Raw genomic sequence first — 16,764 nt, 5'->3', positions numbered from 1 at the left:
CCTGTCCTAGAAAATTAAACGGGAGAGGACGATTGGCCAGCCTGGGCAAGCCAAATACTTGTGCTTTCAGGCACCCGGTCCCCTTGGCTGAATGGTCTTTTTCCACCATACATGTCAAGATTCAAGCAGCTTGGACCGCTATGGAGAAGGAGCTTTGAGAGCCCGGATAGCTCAGTCAGTAGAGCATCAGACTTTTAATCTGAGGGTCCAGGGTTCAAGTCCCTGTTCGGGCGGTGCCTTTCACTTACCTATGAGGCCTTTGAGCTGCCAATAGGGCAGTCTTTATGCACATCTGCCGGGAATGCTCACTGGCTCAGAGAGATGAAATGTCCTAACTTCCCCCTTTCTAGGCTCCTGGAATCTGCCAGAAATAAAGGTGGCTGAAGGTGATTGCTTGACCAACTGTTTCCCAACAACCCTTGTCTATGGCAGCTTACCTGGGCTCCAGTTCAGGCATGTTATCTAGCGAACTTTCAACAAAGGCCCCAAATCCTTCCACCTTGGTCTTTTCTCAGCAGCATAGCTGTTCAAACACATACGCTCCCAGTGGCCTTTCAGGACTGCTGTGGGAGAAACGCATCTGACATCTAGGGCCCTGTCCCTTTACATTCTCCTTAGTTCTTTCAAATGCTAACACTATTCAGTGGGTAAACAATGCCCACTTAGGCATCGTCCCTGTCTCATTAACATGCCAAGTCCCAGAATGCTCAGCGGCCCACTGGATGACACTTATGTGTCTCTCCTCAATGTCAATTTCTCCTCCAAGGAAGGGCAGATGTTGGCAGGCACTGATTTGGTTAGCTTTGCGCAGTGGCAGTATCATAGCCAATGAGGTTCAACTGAGGCGTGATTATTGCTAATTGCTTCTCGGCCCTTTGGCTAAGATCAAATCTAGTATCTTTTCTTATCAGTTTCCAGGAGGTGGCGCTTGCTTCTGTCCCTGATCTATGGCGAGATAGAGATGGGATTGCGGTTGCTATGCAAAACCTGCTGGAGTGAAAGTAACCCGGAGCGGTTTGTAGCCGAAAGGGAAACCTTCTGATGGGGACGGAGAACCATTCGGTCTTGGCGGAGGGTCGGGATCCTGGCCTTCTGGCCTGGATTGGGGCAGCTCTAGCTCTGGACAGTTATTTGGGAGAGAACGCTGGCTCCCCTTGCTCCCACCGGGGGAGCGGCCAGTATTTCCCAAATGTAATTAGGTAGGAGGGATGGAACGACGGTGAAGCCTGATGGCAAGGGCTTTCTCCAAGCTTCCAGAACTCCATACCTTTCTGCCTGGGGTGGGGGCTGCTGTGGTCTGGGCTGTGGGTCAGGGCTTTTTCGAAAAGCCAGTGGTGAATGTGCCCCTGAAGTGGCAGTTCAGGGGTGCCGTATAGTCACGGTGTGAAAGCACTTGATTTTATGGCACCATGGTCACTTCACCACAACACACGTTTTTCGCACCTGCCTCTTGGGCCGGGCCTTTTGGCCAGGACCAGGGGAAATTTTTATGCCTGGCCGGAGGGCCGGCCATTGTATAGCACAATGGCCACTTTCACTCTCCCATCTCACTATCTTCCCCACTCTTTCTTTTACCCCTGTTTGTCACCTTTTTGTCTTTTTTTGGTTGTCTTTGTATACACGTTTTGTCACTGTGTGGCGAGTAGGGTGTGGGTCCTCGGGCCTACTCTGAAAGTCTTGGGAGGGGGTGGACATAGGCCTTTTGGCTTGGTTCGCCCTCTCCTTTGAGGGGTCTCCCTTCGGGGGAGCCCCACTGTACTTGGGTCGGTCTGCTTCGGCAGACCTTCCAGTTGTGGGGGTCCACCTGGTTTCGGCCAGATGGACCCTTTGTCTGAGTACCTCAGTCCCTGTCTGGAGCCTAACGCCCCGGGGGATCAGGGTAAGGTCCTTCCCTAGTGGAGGACTCTGTACACCCGTTGCACTTTTTTGTGTTTCACTCTCTATGTGTGGGCACTTTTTTTTGGCACCGGGTGGAAGTTTTTGAGGTGTGTTTTGCACGCCACTGGCTTTTCGATAGAGTGATTATTGCTAATTGCTTCTCGGCCCTTTGGCTAAGATCGAATCTAGTATCTGTTCTTATCAGTTTCCAGGAGGTGGCGCTTGCTTCTGTCCCTGATCTATGGCGAGATAGAGATGGGATTGCGGTTGCTATGCAAAACCTGCTGGAGTGAAGGTAACCCGGAGCGGTTTGTAGCCGAAAGGGAAGCCTTCTGATGGGGACGGAGAACCATTCGGTCTTGGCGGAGGGTCGGGATCCTGGCCTTCTGGCCTGGATTGGGGCAGCTCTAGCTCTGGACAGTTATTTGGGAGAGAACGCTGGCTCCCCTTGCTCCCACCGGGGGAGCGGCCAGTATTTCCCAAATGTAATTAGGTAGGAGGGACGGAACGACGGTGAAGCCTGATGGCAAGGGCTCTCTCCAAGCTTCCAGAACTCCATACCTTTCTGCCTGGGGTGGGGGCTGCTGTAGTCTGGGCTGTGGGTCAGGGCTTTTTTGAAAAGCCAGTGGTGAATGTGCCCCTGAAGTGGCAGTTCAGGGGTGCCGTATAGTCACGGTGTGAAAGCACTTGATTTTATGGCACCATGGTCACTTCACCACAACACACGTTTTTCGCACCTGCCTCTTGGGCCGGGCCTTTTGGCCAGGACCAGGGGAAATTTTTATGCCTGGCCGGAGGGCCGGCCATTGGATAGCACAATGGCCACTTTCACTCTCCCATCTCACTATCTTCCCCACTCTTTCTTTTACCCCTGTTTGTCACCTTTTTGTCTTTTTTGGTTGTCTTTGTATACACGTTTTGTCACTGTGTGGCGAGTAGGGTGTGGGTCCTCGGGCCTACTCTGAAAGTCTTGGGAGGGGGTGGACATAGGCCTTTTGGCTTGGTTCGCCCTCTCCTTTGAGGGGTCTCCCTTCGGGGGAGCCCCACTGTACTTGGGTCGGTCTGCTTCGGCAGACCTTCCAGTTGTGGGGGTCCACCTGGTTTCGGCCAGATGGACCCTTTGTCTGAGTACCTCAGTCCCTGTCTGGAGCCTAACGCCCCGGGGGATCAGGGTAAGGTCCTTCCCTAGTGGAGGACTCTGTACACCCGTTGCACTTTTTTGTGTTTCACTCTCTATGTGTGGGCACTTTTTTTTTGGCACCGGGTGGAAGTTTTTGAGGTGTGTTTTGCACGCCACTGGCTTTTCGATAGAGTGATTATTGCTAATTGAAAACTTTTCCCAATACCCCGCCACGATGACTTGAAATACAGTCAGCACTGGCAATTTTTGAGAGTCTCTGAGGAGACTGAGCAATGTGTTTTCAACAGCAGATAAGTGACGGCTTCTTACATGCAGACTGAGATGCGTTAGAGTTGAGAAAGTGAGTCACGGGCCCATTGACACCATAGAGAGCTTTTGTGTCATCACGCAGCCTGGGTAGAACAATCAGTGATTGGCACGCGCCGCTCGTTCTTCACTTGCCTGTAATCCAGAGTGGACTCTACCTCGTTTTTTTGCCTGGGTTTCTTCTGCTGGACCTGGCAACATGAGGCTCAAGGTGAACTGTCTTTATTTGTAACCCAGTCACTGATTAAGAATACTGGAAGCGTGTTGGTCCAGGGTTAAGGAAGCCTTTCGGGCGGTGTCTTTTTGCAAGGCCCTTGTTTCCGGTCAAAGAGCATTGAACTGTAGGTAAAACTAAGGCAGAAACTTTAGGCGTTCTCCACCTGTACCGGACTGGACCCTATCTGCATGGTTGCAGGTTAGATTCTCCCTTTTATCTTCAACCTGTCCTAGAAAATTAAACGGGAGAGGACGATTGGCCAGCCTGGGCAAGCCAAATACTTGTGCTTTCAGGCACCCGGTTCCCTTGGCTGAATGGTCTTTTTCCACCATACATGTCAAGATTCAAGCAGCTTGGACCGCTATGGAGGAGGAGCTTTGAGAGCCTGGATAGCTCAGTCGGTAGAGCATCAGACTTTTAATCTGAGGGTCCAGGGTTCAAGTCCCTGTTCGGGCGGTGCCTTTCACTTACCTATGAGGCCTTTGAGCTGTCAATAGGGCAGTCTTTATGCACATCTGCCGGGAATGCTCACTGGCTCAGAGAGATGAAATGTCCTAACTTCCCCCTTTCTAGGCTCCTGGAATCTGCCAGAAATAAAGGTGGCTGAAGGTGATTGCTTGACCAACTGTTTCCCAACAACCCTTGTCTATGGCAGCTTACCTGGGCTCCAGTTCAGGCATGTTATCTAGCGAACTTTCAACAAAGGCCCCAAATCCTTCCACCTTGGTCTTTTCTCAGCAGCATAGCTGTTCAAACACATACGCTCCCAGTGGCCTTTCAGGACTGCTGTGGGAGAAACGCATCTGACATCTAGGGCCCTGTCCCTTTACATTCTCCTTAGTTCTTTCAAATGCTAACACTATTCAGTGGGTAAACAATGCCCACTTAGGCATCGTCCCTGTCTCATTAACATGCCAAGTCCCAGAATGCTCAGCGGCCCACTGGATGACACTTATGTGTCTCTCCTCAATGTCAATTTCTCCTCCAAGGAAGGGCAGATGTTGGCAGGCACTGATTTGGTTAGCTTTGCGCAGTGGCAGTATCATAGCCAATGAGGTTCAACTGAGGCGTGATTATTGCTAATTGAAAACTTTTCCCAATACCCCGCCACGATGACTTGAAATACAGTCAGCACTGGCAATTTTTGAGAGTCTCTGAGGAGACTGAGCAATGTGTTTTCAACAGCAGATAAGTGACGGCTTCTTACATGCAGACTGAGATGCGTTAGAGTTGAGAAAGTGAGTCACGGGCCCATTGACACCATAGAGAGCTTTTGTGTCATCACGCAGCCTGGGTAGAACAATCAGTGATTGGCACGCGCCGCTCGTTCTTCACTTGCCTGTAATCCAGAGTGGACTCTACCTCGTTTTTTTGCCTGGGTTTCTTCTGCTGGACCTGGCAACATGAGGCTCAAGGTGAACTGTCTTTATTTGTAACCCAGTCACTGATTAAGAATACTGGAAGCGTGTTGGTCCAGGGTTAAGGAAGCCTTTCGGGCGGTGTCTTTTTGCAAGGCCCTTGTTTCCGGTCAAAGAGCATTGAACTGTAGGTAAAACTAAGGCAGAAACTTTAGGCGTTCTCCACCTGTACCGGACTGGACCCTATCTGCATGGTTGCAGGTTAGATTCTCCCTTTTATCTTCAACCTGTCCTAGAAAATTAAACGGGAGAGGACGATTGGCCAGCCTGGGCAAGCCAAATACTTGTGCTTTCAGGCACCCGGTCCCCTTGGCTGAATGGTCTTTTTCCACCATACATGTCAAGATTCAAGCAGCTTGGACCGCTATGGAGGAGGAGCTTTGAGAGCCCGGATAGCTCAGTCGGTAGAGCATCAGACTTTTAATCTGAGGGTCCAGGGTTCAAGTCCCTGTTCGGGCGGTGCCTTTCACTTACCTATGAGGCCTTTGAGCTGTCAATAGGGCAGTCTTTATGCACATCTGCCGGGAATGCTCACTGGCTCAGAGAGATGAAATGTCCTAACTTCCCCCTTTCTAGGCTCCTGGAATCTGCCAGAAATAAAGGTGGCTGAAGGTGATTGCTTGACCAACTGTTTCCCAACAACCCTTGTCTATGGCAGCTTACCTGGGCTCCAGTTCAGGCATGTTATCTAGCGAACTTTCAACAAAGGCCCCAAATCCTTCCACCTTGGTCTTTTCTCAGCAGCATAGCTGTTCAAACACATACGCTCCCAGTGGCCTTTCAGGACTGCTGTGGGAGAAACGCATCTGACATCTAGGGCCCTGTCCCTTTAGATTCTCCTTAGTTCTTTCAAATGCTAACACTATTCAGTGGGTAAACAATGCCCACTTAGGCATCGTCCCTGTCTCATTAACATGCCAAGTCCCAGAATGCTCAGCGGCCCACTGGATGACACTTATGTGTCTCTCCTCAATGTCAATTTCTCCTCCAAGGAAGGGCAGATGTTGGCAGGCACTGATTTGGTTAGCTTTGCGCAGTGGCAGTATCATAGCCAATGAGGTTCAACTGAGGCGTGATTATTGCTAATTGAAAACTTTTCCCAATACCCCGCCACGATGACTTGAAATACAGTCAGCACTGGCAATTTTTGAGAGTCTCTGAGGAGACTGAGCAATGTGTTTTCAACAGCAGATAAGTGACGGCTTCTTACATGCAGACTGAGATGCGTTAGAGTTGAGAAAGTGAGTCACGGGCCCATTGACACCATAGAGAGCTTTTGTGTCATCACGCAGCCTGGGTAGAACAATCAGTGATTGGCACGCGCCGCTCGTTCTTCACTTGCCTGTAATCCAGAGTGGACTCTACCTCGTTTTTTTGCCTGGGTTTCTTCTGCTGGACCTGGCAACATGAGGCTCAAGGTGAACTGTCTTTATTTGTAACCCAGTCACTGATTAAGAATACTGGAAGCGTGTTGGTCCAGGGTTAAGGAAGCCTTTCGGGCGGTGTCTTTTTGCAAGGCCCTTGTTTCCGGTCAAAGAGCATTGAACTGTAGGTAAAACTAAGGCAGAAACTTTAGGCGTTCTCCACCTGTACCGGACTGGACCCTATCTGCATGGTTGCAGGTTAGATTCTCCCTTTTATCTTCAACCTGTCCTAGAAAATTAAACGGGAGAGGACGATTGGCCAGCCTGGGCAAGCCAAATACTTGTGCTTTCAGGCACCCGGTCCCCTTGGCTGAATGGTCTTTTTCCACCATACATGTCAAGATTCAAGCAGCTTGGACCGCTATGGAGGAGGAGCTTTGAGAGCCTGGATAGCTCAGTCGGTAGAGCATCAGACTTTTAATCTGAGGGTCCAGGGTTCAAGTCCCTGTTCGGGCGGTGCCTTTCACTTACCTATGAGGCCTTTGAGCTGCCAATAGGGCAGTCTTTATGCACATCTGCCGGGAATGCTCACTGGCTCAGAGAGATGAAATGTCCTAACTTCCCCCTTTCTAGGCTCCTGGAATCTGCCAGAAATAAAGGTGGCTGAAGGTGATTGCTTGACCAACTGTTTCCCAACAACCCTTGTCTATGGCAGCTTACCTGGGCTCCAGTTCAGGCATGTTATCTAGCGAACTTTCAACAAAGGCCCCAAATCCTTCCACCTTGGTCTTTTCTCAGCAGCATAGCTGTTCAAACACATACGCTCCCAGTGGCCTTTCAGGACTGCTGTGGGAGAAACGCATCTGACATCTAGGGCCCTGTCCCTTTACATTCTCCTTAGTTCTTTCAAATGCTAACACTATTCAGTGGGTAAACAATGCCCACTTAGGCATCGTCCCTGTCTCATTAACATGCCAAGTCCCAGAATGCTCAGCGGCCCACTGGATGACACTTATGTGTCTCTCCTCAATGTCAATTTCTCCTCCAAGGAAGGGCAGATGTTGGCAGGCACTGATTTGGTTAGCTTTGCGCAGTGGCAGTATCATAGCCAATGAGGTTCAACTGAGGCGTGATTATTGCTAATTGCTTCTCGGCCTTTTGGCGAAGATCAAGTGTAGTATCTATTCTTATCAGTTTCCAGGAGGTGGCGCTTGCTTCCGTCCCTGATCTATGGCGAAATAGAGATGGGATTGCGGTTGCTATGCAAAACCTGCTGGAGTGAAGGTGACCTGGAGCGGTTTGTAGCCGAAAGGGAAGCCTTCTGATGGGGATGGAGAACCACGAGATCTGAACCGGAGGGTCGGGATCCTGGCCTTCTGGCCTGGATTGGGGCAGATCTAGCTCCGGACAGTTATTCGGGAGAGAACGCTTACTTCCCTCTTACGGGGGGAGGGGAGTGGTTAGTACTTCCCGAACGTAATTAGGAGGGAGCGATGGGAGCGACGGCAGAGCCTGATAAAGGACTCTTTCTGGCTTCCTGATCTCCATATCCTTTCTGCCTGTGGTGGGGTCTGCTGTGGTCTGGGCTGGGGGGTTGGGGCTTTTTCGAAAAGCCAGTGGTGAATGTGCCCCTGAAGTGGCAGTTCAGGGGTGCCGTATAGTCACGGTGTGAAAACACTTGATTTTATGGCACCATGGTCACTTCACCACAACACACGTTTTTCGCACCTGCCTCTTGGGCCGGGCCTTTTGGCCAGGACCAGGGGAAATTTTTATGCCTGGCCGGAAGGCCGGCCATTGTATAGCACAATGGCCACTTTCACTCACCCATCTCACTATCTTCCCCACTCTTTCTTTTACCCCTGTTTGTCACCTTTTTGTCTTTTTTTGGTTGTCTTTGTATACACGTTTTGTCACTGTGTGGCGAGTAGGGTGTGGGTCCTCGGGCCTACTCTGAAAGTCTTGGGAGGGGGTGGACATAGGCCTTTTGGCTTGGTTCGCCCTCTCCTTTGAGGGGTCTCTCTTCGGGAGAGCCCCACTGTACTTGGGTTGGTCTGCTTCGGCAGTCCTTCCAGTTGTGGGGGTCCGCCTGGTTTCGGCCAGATGGACCCTTTGTCTGAGTACCTCAGTCCCTGTCTGGAGCCTAACGCCCCGGGGGATCAGGGTAAGGTCCTTCCCTAGTGGAGGACTCTGTACACCCGTTGCACTTTTTTGTGTTTCACTCTCTATGTGTGGGCACTTTTTTTTGGCACCGGGTGGAAGTTTTTGAGGTGTGTTTTGCACGCCACTGGCTTTTCGATAGAGTGATTATTGCTAATTGCTTCTCAGCCCTTTGGCTAAGATCAAATCTAATATCTGTTCTTATCAGTTTCCAGGAGGTGGTGCTTGCTTCTGTCCCTGATCTATGGCGAGATAGAGATGGGATTGCGGTTGCTATGCAAAACCTGCTGGAGTGAAAGTAACCCGGAGCGGTTTGTAGCCGAAAGGGAAGCCTTCTGATGGGGACGGAGAACCATTCGGTCTTGGCGGAGGGTCGGGATCCTGGCCTTCTGGCCTGGATTGGGGCAGCTCTAGCTCTGGACAGTTATTTGGGAGAGAACGCTGGTTCCCCTTGCTCCCACCGGGGGAGCGGCCAGTATTTCCCAAATGTAATTAGGTAGGAGGAACGGAATGACGGTGAAGCCTGATGGCAAGGGCTCTCTCCGAGCTTCCAGAACTCCATACCTTTCTGCCTGGGGTGGGGGCTGCTGTGGTCTGGGCTGTGGGTCAGGGCTTTTTCGAAAAGCCAGTGGTGAATGTGCCCCTGAAGTGGCAGTTCAGGGGTGCCGTATAGTCACGGTGTGAAAGCACTTGATTTTATGGCACCATGGTCACTTCACCACAACACACGTTTTTCGCACCTGCCTCTTGGGCCGGGCCTTTTGGCCAGGACCAGGGGAAATTTTTATGCCTGGCCGGAGGGCCGGCCATTGTATAGCACAATGGCCACTTTCACTCTCCCATCTCACTATCTTCCCCACTCTTTCTTTTACCCCTGTTTGTCACCTTTTTGTCTTTTTTTTTGGTTGTCTTTGTATACACGTTTTGTCACTGTATGGCGAGTAGGGTGTGGGTCCTCGGGCCTACTCTGAAAGTCTTGGGAGGGGGTGGACATAGGCCTTTTGGCTTGGTTCGCCCTCTCCTTTGAGGGGTCTCTCTTCGGGAGAGCCCCACTGTACTTGGGTTGGTCTGCTTCGGCAGTCCTTCCAGTTGTGGGGGTCCGCCTGGTTTCGGCCGGATGGACCCTTTGTCTGAGTACCTCAGTCCCTGTCTGGAGCCTAACGCCCCGGGGGATCAGGGTAAGGTCCTTCCCTAGTGGAGGACTCTGTACACCCGTTGCACGTTTTTGTGTTTCACTCTTTATGTGTGGGCACTTTTTTTTGGCACCGGGTGGAAGTTTTTGAGGTGTGTTTTGCACGCCACTGGCTTTTCGATAGAGTGATTATTGCTAATTGAAAACTTTTCCCAATACCCCGCCACGATGACTTGAAATACAGTCAGCACTGGCAATTTTTGAGAGTCTCTGAGGAGACTGAGCAATGTGTTTTCAACAGCAGATAAGTGACGGCTTCTTACATGCAGACTGAGATGCGTTAGAGTTGAGAAAGTGAGTCACGGGCCCATTGACACCATAGAGAGCTTTTGTGTCATCACGCAGCCTGGGTAGAACAATCAGTGATTGGCACGCGCCGCTCGTTCTTCACTTGCCTGTAATCCAGAGTGGACTCTACCTCGTTTTTTTGCCTGGGTTTCTTCTGCTGGACCTGGCAACATGAGGCTCAAGGTGAACTGTCTTTATTTGTAACCCAGTCACTGATTAAGAATACTGGAAGCGTGTTGGTCCAGGGTTAAGGAAGCCTTTCGGGCGGTGTCTTTTTGCAAGGCCCTTGTTTCCGGTCAAAGAGCATTGAACTGTAGGTAAAACTAAGGCAGAAACTTTAGGCGTTCTCCACCTGTACCGGACTGGACCCTATCTGCATGGTTGCAGGTTAGATTCTCCCTTTTATCTTCAACCTGTCCTAGAAAATTAAACGGGAGAGGACGATTGGCCAGCCTGGGCAAGCCAAATACTTGTGCTTTCAGGCACCCGGTCCCCTTGGCTGAATGGTCTTTTTCCACCATACATGTCAAGATTCAAGCAGCTTGGACCGCTATGGAGGAGGAGCTTTGAGAGCCTGGATAGCTCAGTCGGTAGAGCATCAGACTTTTAATCTGAGGGTCCAGGGTTCAAGTCCCTGTTCGGGCGGTGCCTTTCACTTACCTATGAGGCCTTTGAGCTGCCAATAGGGCAGTCTTTATGCACATCTGCCGGGAATGCTCACTGGCTCAGAGAGATGAAATGTCCTAACTTCCCCCTTTCTAGGCTCCTGGAATCTGCCAGAAATAAAGGTGGCTGAAGGTGATTGCTTGACCAACTGTTTCCCAACAACCCTTGTCTATGGCAGCTTACCTGGGCTCCAGTTCAGGCATGTTATCTAGCGAACTTTCAACAAAGGCCCCAAATCCTTCCACCTTGGTCTTTTCTCAGCAGCATAGCTGTTCAAACACATACGCTCCCAGTGGCCTTTCAGGACTGCTGTGGGAGAAACGCATCTGACATCTAGGGCCCTGTCCCTTTACATTCTCCTTAGTTCTTTCAAATGCTAACACTATTCAGTGGGTAAACAATGCCCACTTAGGCATCGTCCCTGTCTCATTAACATGCCAAGTCCCAGAATGCTCAGCGGCCCACTGGATGACACTTATGTGTCTCTCCTCAATGTCAATTTCTCCTCCAAGGAAGGGCAGATGTTGGCAGGCACTGATTTGGTTAGCTTTGCGCAGTGGCAGTATCATAGCCAATGAGGTTCAACTGAGGCGTGATTATTGCTAATTGAAAACTTTTCCCAATACCCCGCCACGATGACTTGAAATACAGTCAGCACTGGCAATTTTTGAGAGTCTCTGAGGAGACTGAGCAATGTGTTTTCAACAGCAGATAAGTGACGGCTTCTTACATGCAGACTGAGATGCGTTAGAGTTGAGAAAGTGAGTCACGGGCCCATTGACACCATAGAGAGCTTTTGTGTCATCACGCAGCCTGGGTAGAACAATCAGTGATTGGCACGCGCCGCTCGTTCTTCACTTGCCTGTAATCCAGAGTGGACTCTACCTCGTTTTTTTGCCTGGGTTTCTTCTGCTGGACCTGGCAACATGAGGCTCAAGGTGAACTGTCTTTATTTGTAACCCAGTCACTGATTAAGAATACTGGAAGCTTGTTGGTCCAGGGTTAAGGAAGCCTTTCGGGCGGTGTCTTTTTGCAAGGCCCTTGTTTCCGGTCAAAGAGCATTGAACTGTAGGTAAAACTAAGGCAGAAACTTTAGGCGTTCTCCACCTGTACCGGACTGGACCCTATCTGCATGGTTGCAGGTTAGATTCTCCCTTTTATCTTCAACCTGTCCTAGAAAATTAAACGGGAGAGGACGATTGGCCAGCCTGGGCAAGCCAAATACTTGTGCTTTCAGGCACCCGGTCCCCTTGGCTGAATGGTCTTTTTCCACCATACATGTCAAGATTCAAGCAGCTTGGACCGCTATGGAGGAGGAGCTTTGAGAGCCTGGATAGCTCAGTCGGTAGAGCATCAGACTTTTAATCTGAGGGTCCAGGGTTCAAGTCCCTGTTCGGGCGGTGCCTTTCACTTACCTATGAGGCCTTTGAGCTGTCAATAGGGCAGTCTTTATGCACATCTGCCGGGAATGCTCACTGGCTCAGAGAGATGAAATGTCCTAACTTCCCCCTTTCTAGGCTCCTGGAATCTGCCAGAAATAAAGGTGGCTGAAGGTGATTGCTTGACCAACTGTTTCCCAACAACCCTTGTCTATGGCAGCTTACCTGGGCTCCAGTTCAGGCATGTTATCTAGCGAACTTTCAACAAAGGCCCCAAATCCTTCCACCTTGGTCTTTTCTCAGCAGCATAGCTGTTCAAACACATACGCTCCCAGTGGCCTTTCAGGACTGCTGTGGGAGAAACGCATCTGACATCTAGGGCCCTGTCCCTTTACATTCTCCTTAGTTCTTTCAAATGCTAACACTATTCAGTGGGTAAACAATGCCCACTTAGGCATCGTCCCTGTCTCATTAACATGCCAAGTCCCAGAATGCTCAGCGGCCCACTGGATGACACTTATGTGTCTCTCCTCAATGTCAATTTCTCCTCCAAGGAAGGGCAGATGTTGGCAGGCACTGATTTGGTTAGCTTTGCGCAGTGGCAGTATCATAGCCAATGAGGTTCAACTGAGGCGTGATTATTGCTAATTGAAAACTTTTCCCAATACCCCGCCACGATGACTTGAAATACAGTCAGCACTGGCAATTTTTGAGAGTCTCTGAGGAGACTGAGCAATGTGTTTTCAACAGCAGATAAGTGACGGCTTCTTACATGCAGACTGAGATGCGTTAGAGTTGAGAAAGTGAGTCACGGGCCCATTGACACCATAGAGAGCTTTTGTGTCATCACGCAGCCTGGGTAGAACAATCAGTGATTGGCACGCGCCGCTCGTTCTTCACTTGCCTGTAATCCAGAGTGGACTCTACCTCGTTTTTTTGCCTGGGTTTCTTCTGCTGGACCTGGCAACATGAGGCTCAAGGTGAACTGTCTTTATTTGTAACCCAGTCACTGATTAAGAATACTGGAAGCGTGTTGGTCCAGGGTTAAGGAAGCCTTTCGGGCGGTGTCTTTTTGCAAGGCCCTTGTTTCCGGTCAAAGAGCATTGAACTGTAGGTAAAACTAAGGCAGAAACTTTAGGCGTTCTCCACCTGTACCGGACTGGACCCTATCTGCATGGTTGCAGGTTAGATTCTCCCTTTTATCTTCAACCTGTCCTAGAAAATTAAACGGGAGAGGACGATTGGCCAGCCTGGGCAAGCCAAATACTTGTGCTTTCAGGCACCCGGTCCCCTTGGCTGAATGGTCTTTTTCCACCATACATGTCAAGATTCAAGCAGCTTGGACCGCTATGGAGGAGGAGCTTTGAGAGCCCGGATAGCTCAGTCGGTAGAGCATCAGACTTTTAATCTGAGGGTCCAGGGTTCAAGTCCCTGTTCGGGCGGTGCCTTTCACTTACCTATGAGGCCTTTGAGCTGCCAATAGGGCAGTCTTTATGCACATCTGCCGGGAATGCTCACTGGCTCAGAGAGATGAAATGTCCTAACTTCCCCCTTTCTAGGCTCCTGGAATCTGCCAGAAATAAAGGTGGCTGAAGGTGATTGCTTGACCAACTGTTTCCCAACAACCCTTGTCTATGGCAGCTTACCTGGGCTCCAGTTCAGGCATGTTATCTAGCGAACTTTCAACAAAGGCCCCAAATCCTTCCACCTTGGTCTTTTCTCAGCAGCATAGCTGTTCAAACACATACGCTCCCAGTGGCCTTTCAGGACTGCTGTGGGAGAAACGCATCTGACATCTAGGGCCCTGTCCCTTTAGATTCTCCTTAGTTCTTTCAAATGCTAACACTATTCAGTGGGTAAACAATGCCCACTTAGGCATCGTCCCTGTCTCATTAACATGCCAAGTCCCAGAATGCTCAGCGGCCCACTGGATGACACTTATGTGTCTCTCCTCAATGTCAATTTCTCCTCCAAGGAAGGGCAGATGTTGGCAGGCACTGATTTGGTTAGCTTTGCGCAGTGGCAGTATCATAGCCAATGAGGTTCAACTGAGGCGTGATTATTGCTAATTGAAAACTTTTCCCAATACCCCGCCACGATGACTTGAAATACAGTCAGCACTGGCAATTTTTGAGAGTCTCTGAGGAGACTGAGCAATGTGTTTTCAACAGCAGATAAGTGACGGCTTCTTACATGCAGACTGAGATGCGTTAGAGTTGAGAAAGTGAGTCACGGGCCCATTGACACCATAGAGAGCTTTTGTGTCATCACGCAGCCTGGGTAGAACAATCAGTGATTGGCACGCGCCGCTCGTTCTTCACTTGCCTGTAATCCAGAGTGGACTCTACCTCGTTTTTTTGCCTGGGTTTCTTCTGCTGGACCTGGCAACATGAGGCTCAAGGTGAACTGTCTTTATTTGTAACCCAGTCACTGATTAAGAATACTGGAAGCGTGTTGGTCCAGGGTTAAGGAAGCCTTTCGGGCGGTGTCTTTTTGCAAGGCCCTTGTTTCCGGTCAAAGAGCATTGAACTGTAGGTAAAACTAAGGCAGAAACTTTAGGCGTTCTCCACCTGTACCGGACTGGACCCTATCTGCATGGTTGCAGGTTAGATTCTCCCTTTTATCTTCAACCTGTCCTAGAAAATTAAACGGGAGAGGACGATTGGCCAGCCTGGGCAAGCCAAATACTTGTGCTTTCAGGCACCCGGTCCCCTTGGCTGAATGGTCTTTTTCCACCATACATGTCAAGATTCAAGCAGCTTGGACCGCTATGGAGGAGGAGCTTTGAGAGCCTGGATAGCTCAGTCGGTAGAGCATCAGACTTTTAATCTGAGGGTCCAGGGTTCAAGTCCCTGTTCGGGCGGTGCCTTTCACTTACCTATGAGGCCTTTGAGCTGCCAATAGGGCAGTCTTTATGCACATCTGCCGGGAATGCTCACTGGCTCAGAGAGATGAAATGTCCTAACTTCCCCCTTTCTAGGCTCCTGGAATCTGCCAGAAATAAAGGTGGCTGAAGGTGATTGCTTGACCAACTGTTTCCCAACAACCCTTGTCTATGGCAGCTTACCTGGGCTCCAGTTCAGGCATGTTATCTAGCGAACTTTCAACAAAGGCCCCAAATCCTTCCACCTTGGTCTTTTCTCAGCAGCATAGCTGTTCAAACACATACGCTCCCAGTGGCCTTTCAGGACTGCTGTGGGAGAAACGCATCTGACATCTAGGGCCCTGTCCCTTTACATTCTCCTTAGTTCTTTCAAATGCTAACACTATTCAGTGGGTAAACAATGCCCACTTAGGCATCGTCCCTGTCTCATTAACATGCCAAGTCCCAGAATGCTCAGCGGCCCACTGGATGACACTTATGTGTCTCTCCTCAATGTCAATTTCTCCTCCAAGGAAGGGCAGATGTTGGCAGGCACTGATTTGGTTAGCTTTGCGCAGTGGCAGTATCATAGCCAATGAGGTTCAACTGAGGCGTGATTATTGCTAATTGCTTCTCAGCCCTTTGGCTAAGATCAAATCTAATATCTGTTCTTATCAGTTTCCAGGAGGTGGTGCTTGCTTCTGTCCCTGATCTATGGCGAGATAGAGATGGGATTGCGGTTGCTATGCAAAACCTGCTGGAGTGAAAGTAACCCGGAGCGGTTTGTAGCCGAAAGGGAAGCCTTCTGATGGGGACGGAGAACCATTCGGTCTTGGCGGAGGGTCGGGATCCTGGCCTTCTGGCCTGGATTGGGGCAGCTCTAGCTCTGGACAGTTATTTGGGAGAGAACGCTGGTTCCCCTTGCTCCCACCGGGGGAGCGGCCAGTATTTCCCAAATGTAATTAGGTAGGAGGAACGGAATGACGGTGAAGCCTGATGGCAAGGGCTCTCTCCGAGCTTCCAGAACTCCATACCTTTCTGCCTGGGGTGGGGGCTGCTGTGGTCTGGGCTGTGGGTCAGGGCTTTTTCGAAAAGCCAGTGGTGAATGTGCCCCTGAAGTGGCAGTTCAGGGGTGCCGTATAGTCACGGTGTGAAAGCACTTGATTTTATGGCACTATGGTCACTTCACCACAACACACGTTTTTCGCACCTGCCTCTTGGGCCGGGCCTTTTGGCCAGGACCAGGGGAAATTTTTATGCCTGGCCGGAGGGCCGGCCATTGTATAGCACAATGGCCACTTTCACTCTCCCATCTCACTATCTTCCCCACTCTTTCTTTTACCCCTGTTTGTCACCTTTTTGTCTTTTTTTTTGGTTGTCTTTGTATACACGTTTTGTCACTGTATGGCGAGTAGGGTGTGGGTCCTCGGGCCTACTCTGAAAGTCTTGGGAGGGGGTGGACATAGGCCTTTTGGCTTGGTTCGCCCTCTCCTTTGAGGGGTCTCTCTTCGGGAGAGCCCCACTGTACTTGGGTTGGTCTGCTTCGGCAGTCCTTCCAGTTGTGGGGGTCCGCCTGGTTTCGGCCGGATGGACCCTTTGTCTGAGTACCTCAGTCCCTGTCTGGAGCCTAACGCCCCGGGGGATCAGGGTAAGGTCCTTCCCTAGTGGAGGACTCTGTACACCCGTTGCACGTTTTTGTGTTTCACTCTTTATGTGTGGGCACTTTTTTTTGGCACCGGGTGGAAGTTTTTGAGGTGTGTTTTGCACGCCACTGGCTTTTCGATAGAGTGATTATTGCTAATTGAAAACTTTTCCCAATACCCCGCCACGATGACTTGAAATACAGTCAGCACTGGCAATTTTTGAGAGTCTCTGAGGAGACTGAGCAATGT

At 50.3% G+C, this 16,764-nt stretch overlaps 7 non-coding genes and 7 pseudogenes across 7 annotated transcripts; all 14 read left to right on the top strand.

Moving 5' to 3' along the window:
• The first annotated feature begins 799 nt into the window (after positions 1-799).
• On the top strand, positions 800-864 carry LOC141135383 (U4 spliceosomal RNA; annotated as a pseudogene).
• A 1,167-nt stretch (positions 865-2,031) lies between these two features.
• LOC141136007 (U2 spliceosomal RNA) lies at positions 2,032-2,164 on the top strand (annotated as a pseudogene).
• A 998-nt stretch (positions 2,165-3,162) lies between these two features.
• LOC141135529 (U4 spliceosomal RNA) lies at positions 3,163-3,284 on the top strand (annotated as a pseudogene).
• Positions 3,285-4,564: 1,280 nt separating this feature from the next.
• On the top strand, positions 4,565-4,705 carry LOC141135002 (U4 spliceosomal RNA). The gene has a single exon (XR_012243311.1). It is a non-coding gene; the product is annotated as a U4 spliceosomal RNA (small nuclear RNA).
• A 641-nt stretch (positions 4,706-5,346) lies between these two features.
• On the top strand, positions 5,347-5,419 carry TRNAK-UUU (transfer RNA lysine (anticodon UUU)). Its single transcript has one exon. It is a non-coding gene; the product is annotated as a tRNA-Lys (tRNA).
• A 566-nt stretch (positions 5,420-5,985) lies between these two features.
• On the top strand, positions 5,986-6,126 carry LOC141135001 (U4 spliceosomal RNA). The gene has a single exon (XR_012243310.1). It is a non-coding gene; the product is annotated as a U4 spliceosomal RNA (small nuclear RNA).
• Positions 6,127-7,406: 1,280 nt separating this feature from the next.
• Positions 7,407-7,471, top strand: LOC141135311 (U4 spliceosomal RNA; annotated as a pseudogene).
• Positions 7,472-9,719: 2,248 nt separating this feature from the next.
• Positions 9,720-9,895, top strand: LOC141135464 (U4 spliceosomal RNA; annotated as a pseudogene).
• A 1,280-nt stretch (positions 9,896-11,175) lies between these two features.
• Positions 11,176-11,316, top strand: LOC141135000 (U4 spliceosomal RNA). Its single transcript, XR_012243309.1, has one exon. It is a non-coding gene; the product is annotated as a U4 spliceosomal RNA (small nuclear RNA).
• A 1,280-nt stretch (positions 11,317-12,596) lies between these two features.
• Positions 12,597-12,737, top strand: LOC141134998 (U4 spliceosomal RNA). Its single transcript, XR_012243308.1, has one exon. It is a non-coding gene; the product is annotated as a U4 spliceosomal RNA (small nuclear RNA).
• Positions 12,738-13,378: 641 nt separating this feature from the next.
• Positions 13,379-13,451, top strand: TRNAK-UUU (transfer RNA lysine (anticodon UUU)). Its single transcript has one exon. It is a non-coding gene; the product is annotated as a tRNA-Lys (tRNA).
• A 566-nt stretch (positions 13,452-14,017) lies between these two features.
• Positions 14,018-14,158, top strand: LOC141134997 (U4 spliceosomal RNA). Its single transcript, XR_012243307.1, has one exon. It is a non-coding gene; the product is annotated as a U4 spliceosomal RNA (small nuclear RNA).
• Positions 14,159-15,438: 1,280 nt separating this feature from the next.
• On the top strand, positions 15,439-15,503 carry LOC141135306 (U4 spliceosomal RNA; annotated as a pseudogene).
• Positions 15,504-16,577: 1,074 nt separating this feature from the next.
• LOC141135463 (U4 spliceosomal RNA) lies at positions 16,578-16,753 on the top strand (annotated as a pseudogene).
• The last annotated feature ends 11 nt before the right edge of the window (positions 16,754-16,764 follow it).

Source organism: Aquarana catesbeiana, linkage group LG03 (genome assembly GCF_042186555.1).
Source record: "Aquarana catesbeiana isolate 2022-GZ linkage group LG03, ASM4218655v1, whole genome shotgun sequence".
NCBI classification, from domain to species: domain Eukaryota; kingdom Metazoa; phylum Chordata; class Amphibia; order Anura; family Ranidae; genus Aquarana; species Aquarana catesbeiana.
Note: the sequence above shows the minus strand (reverse complement) of the source record. Positions and strands in the feature narration are given on the sequence as shown.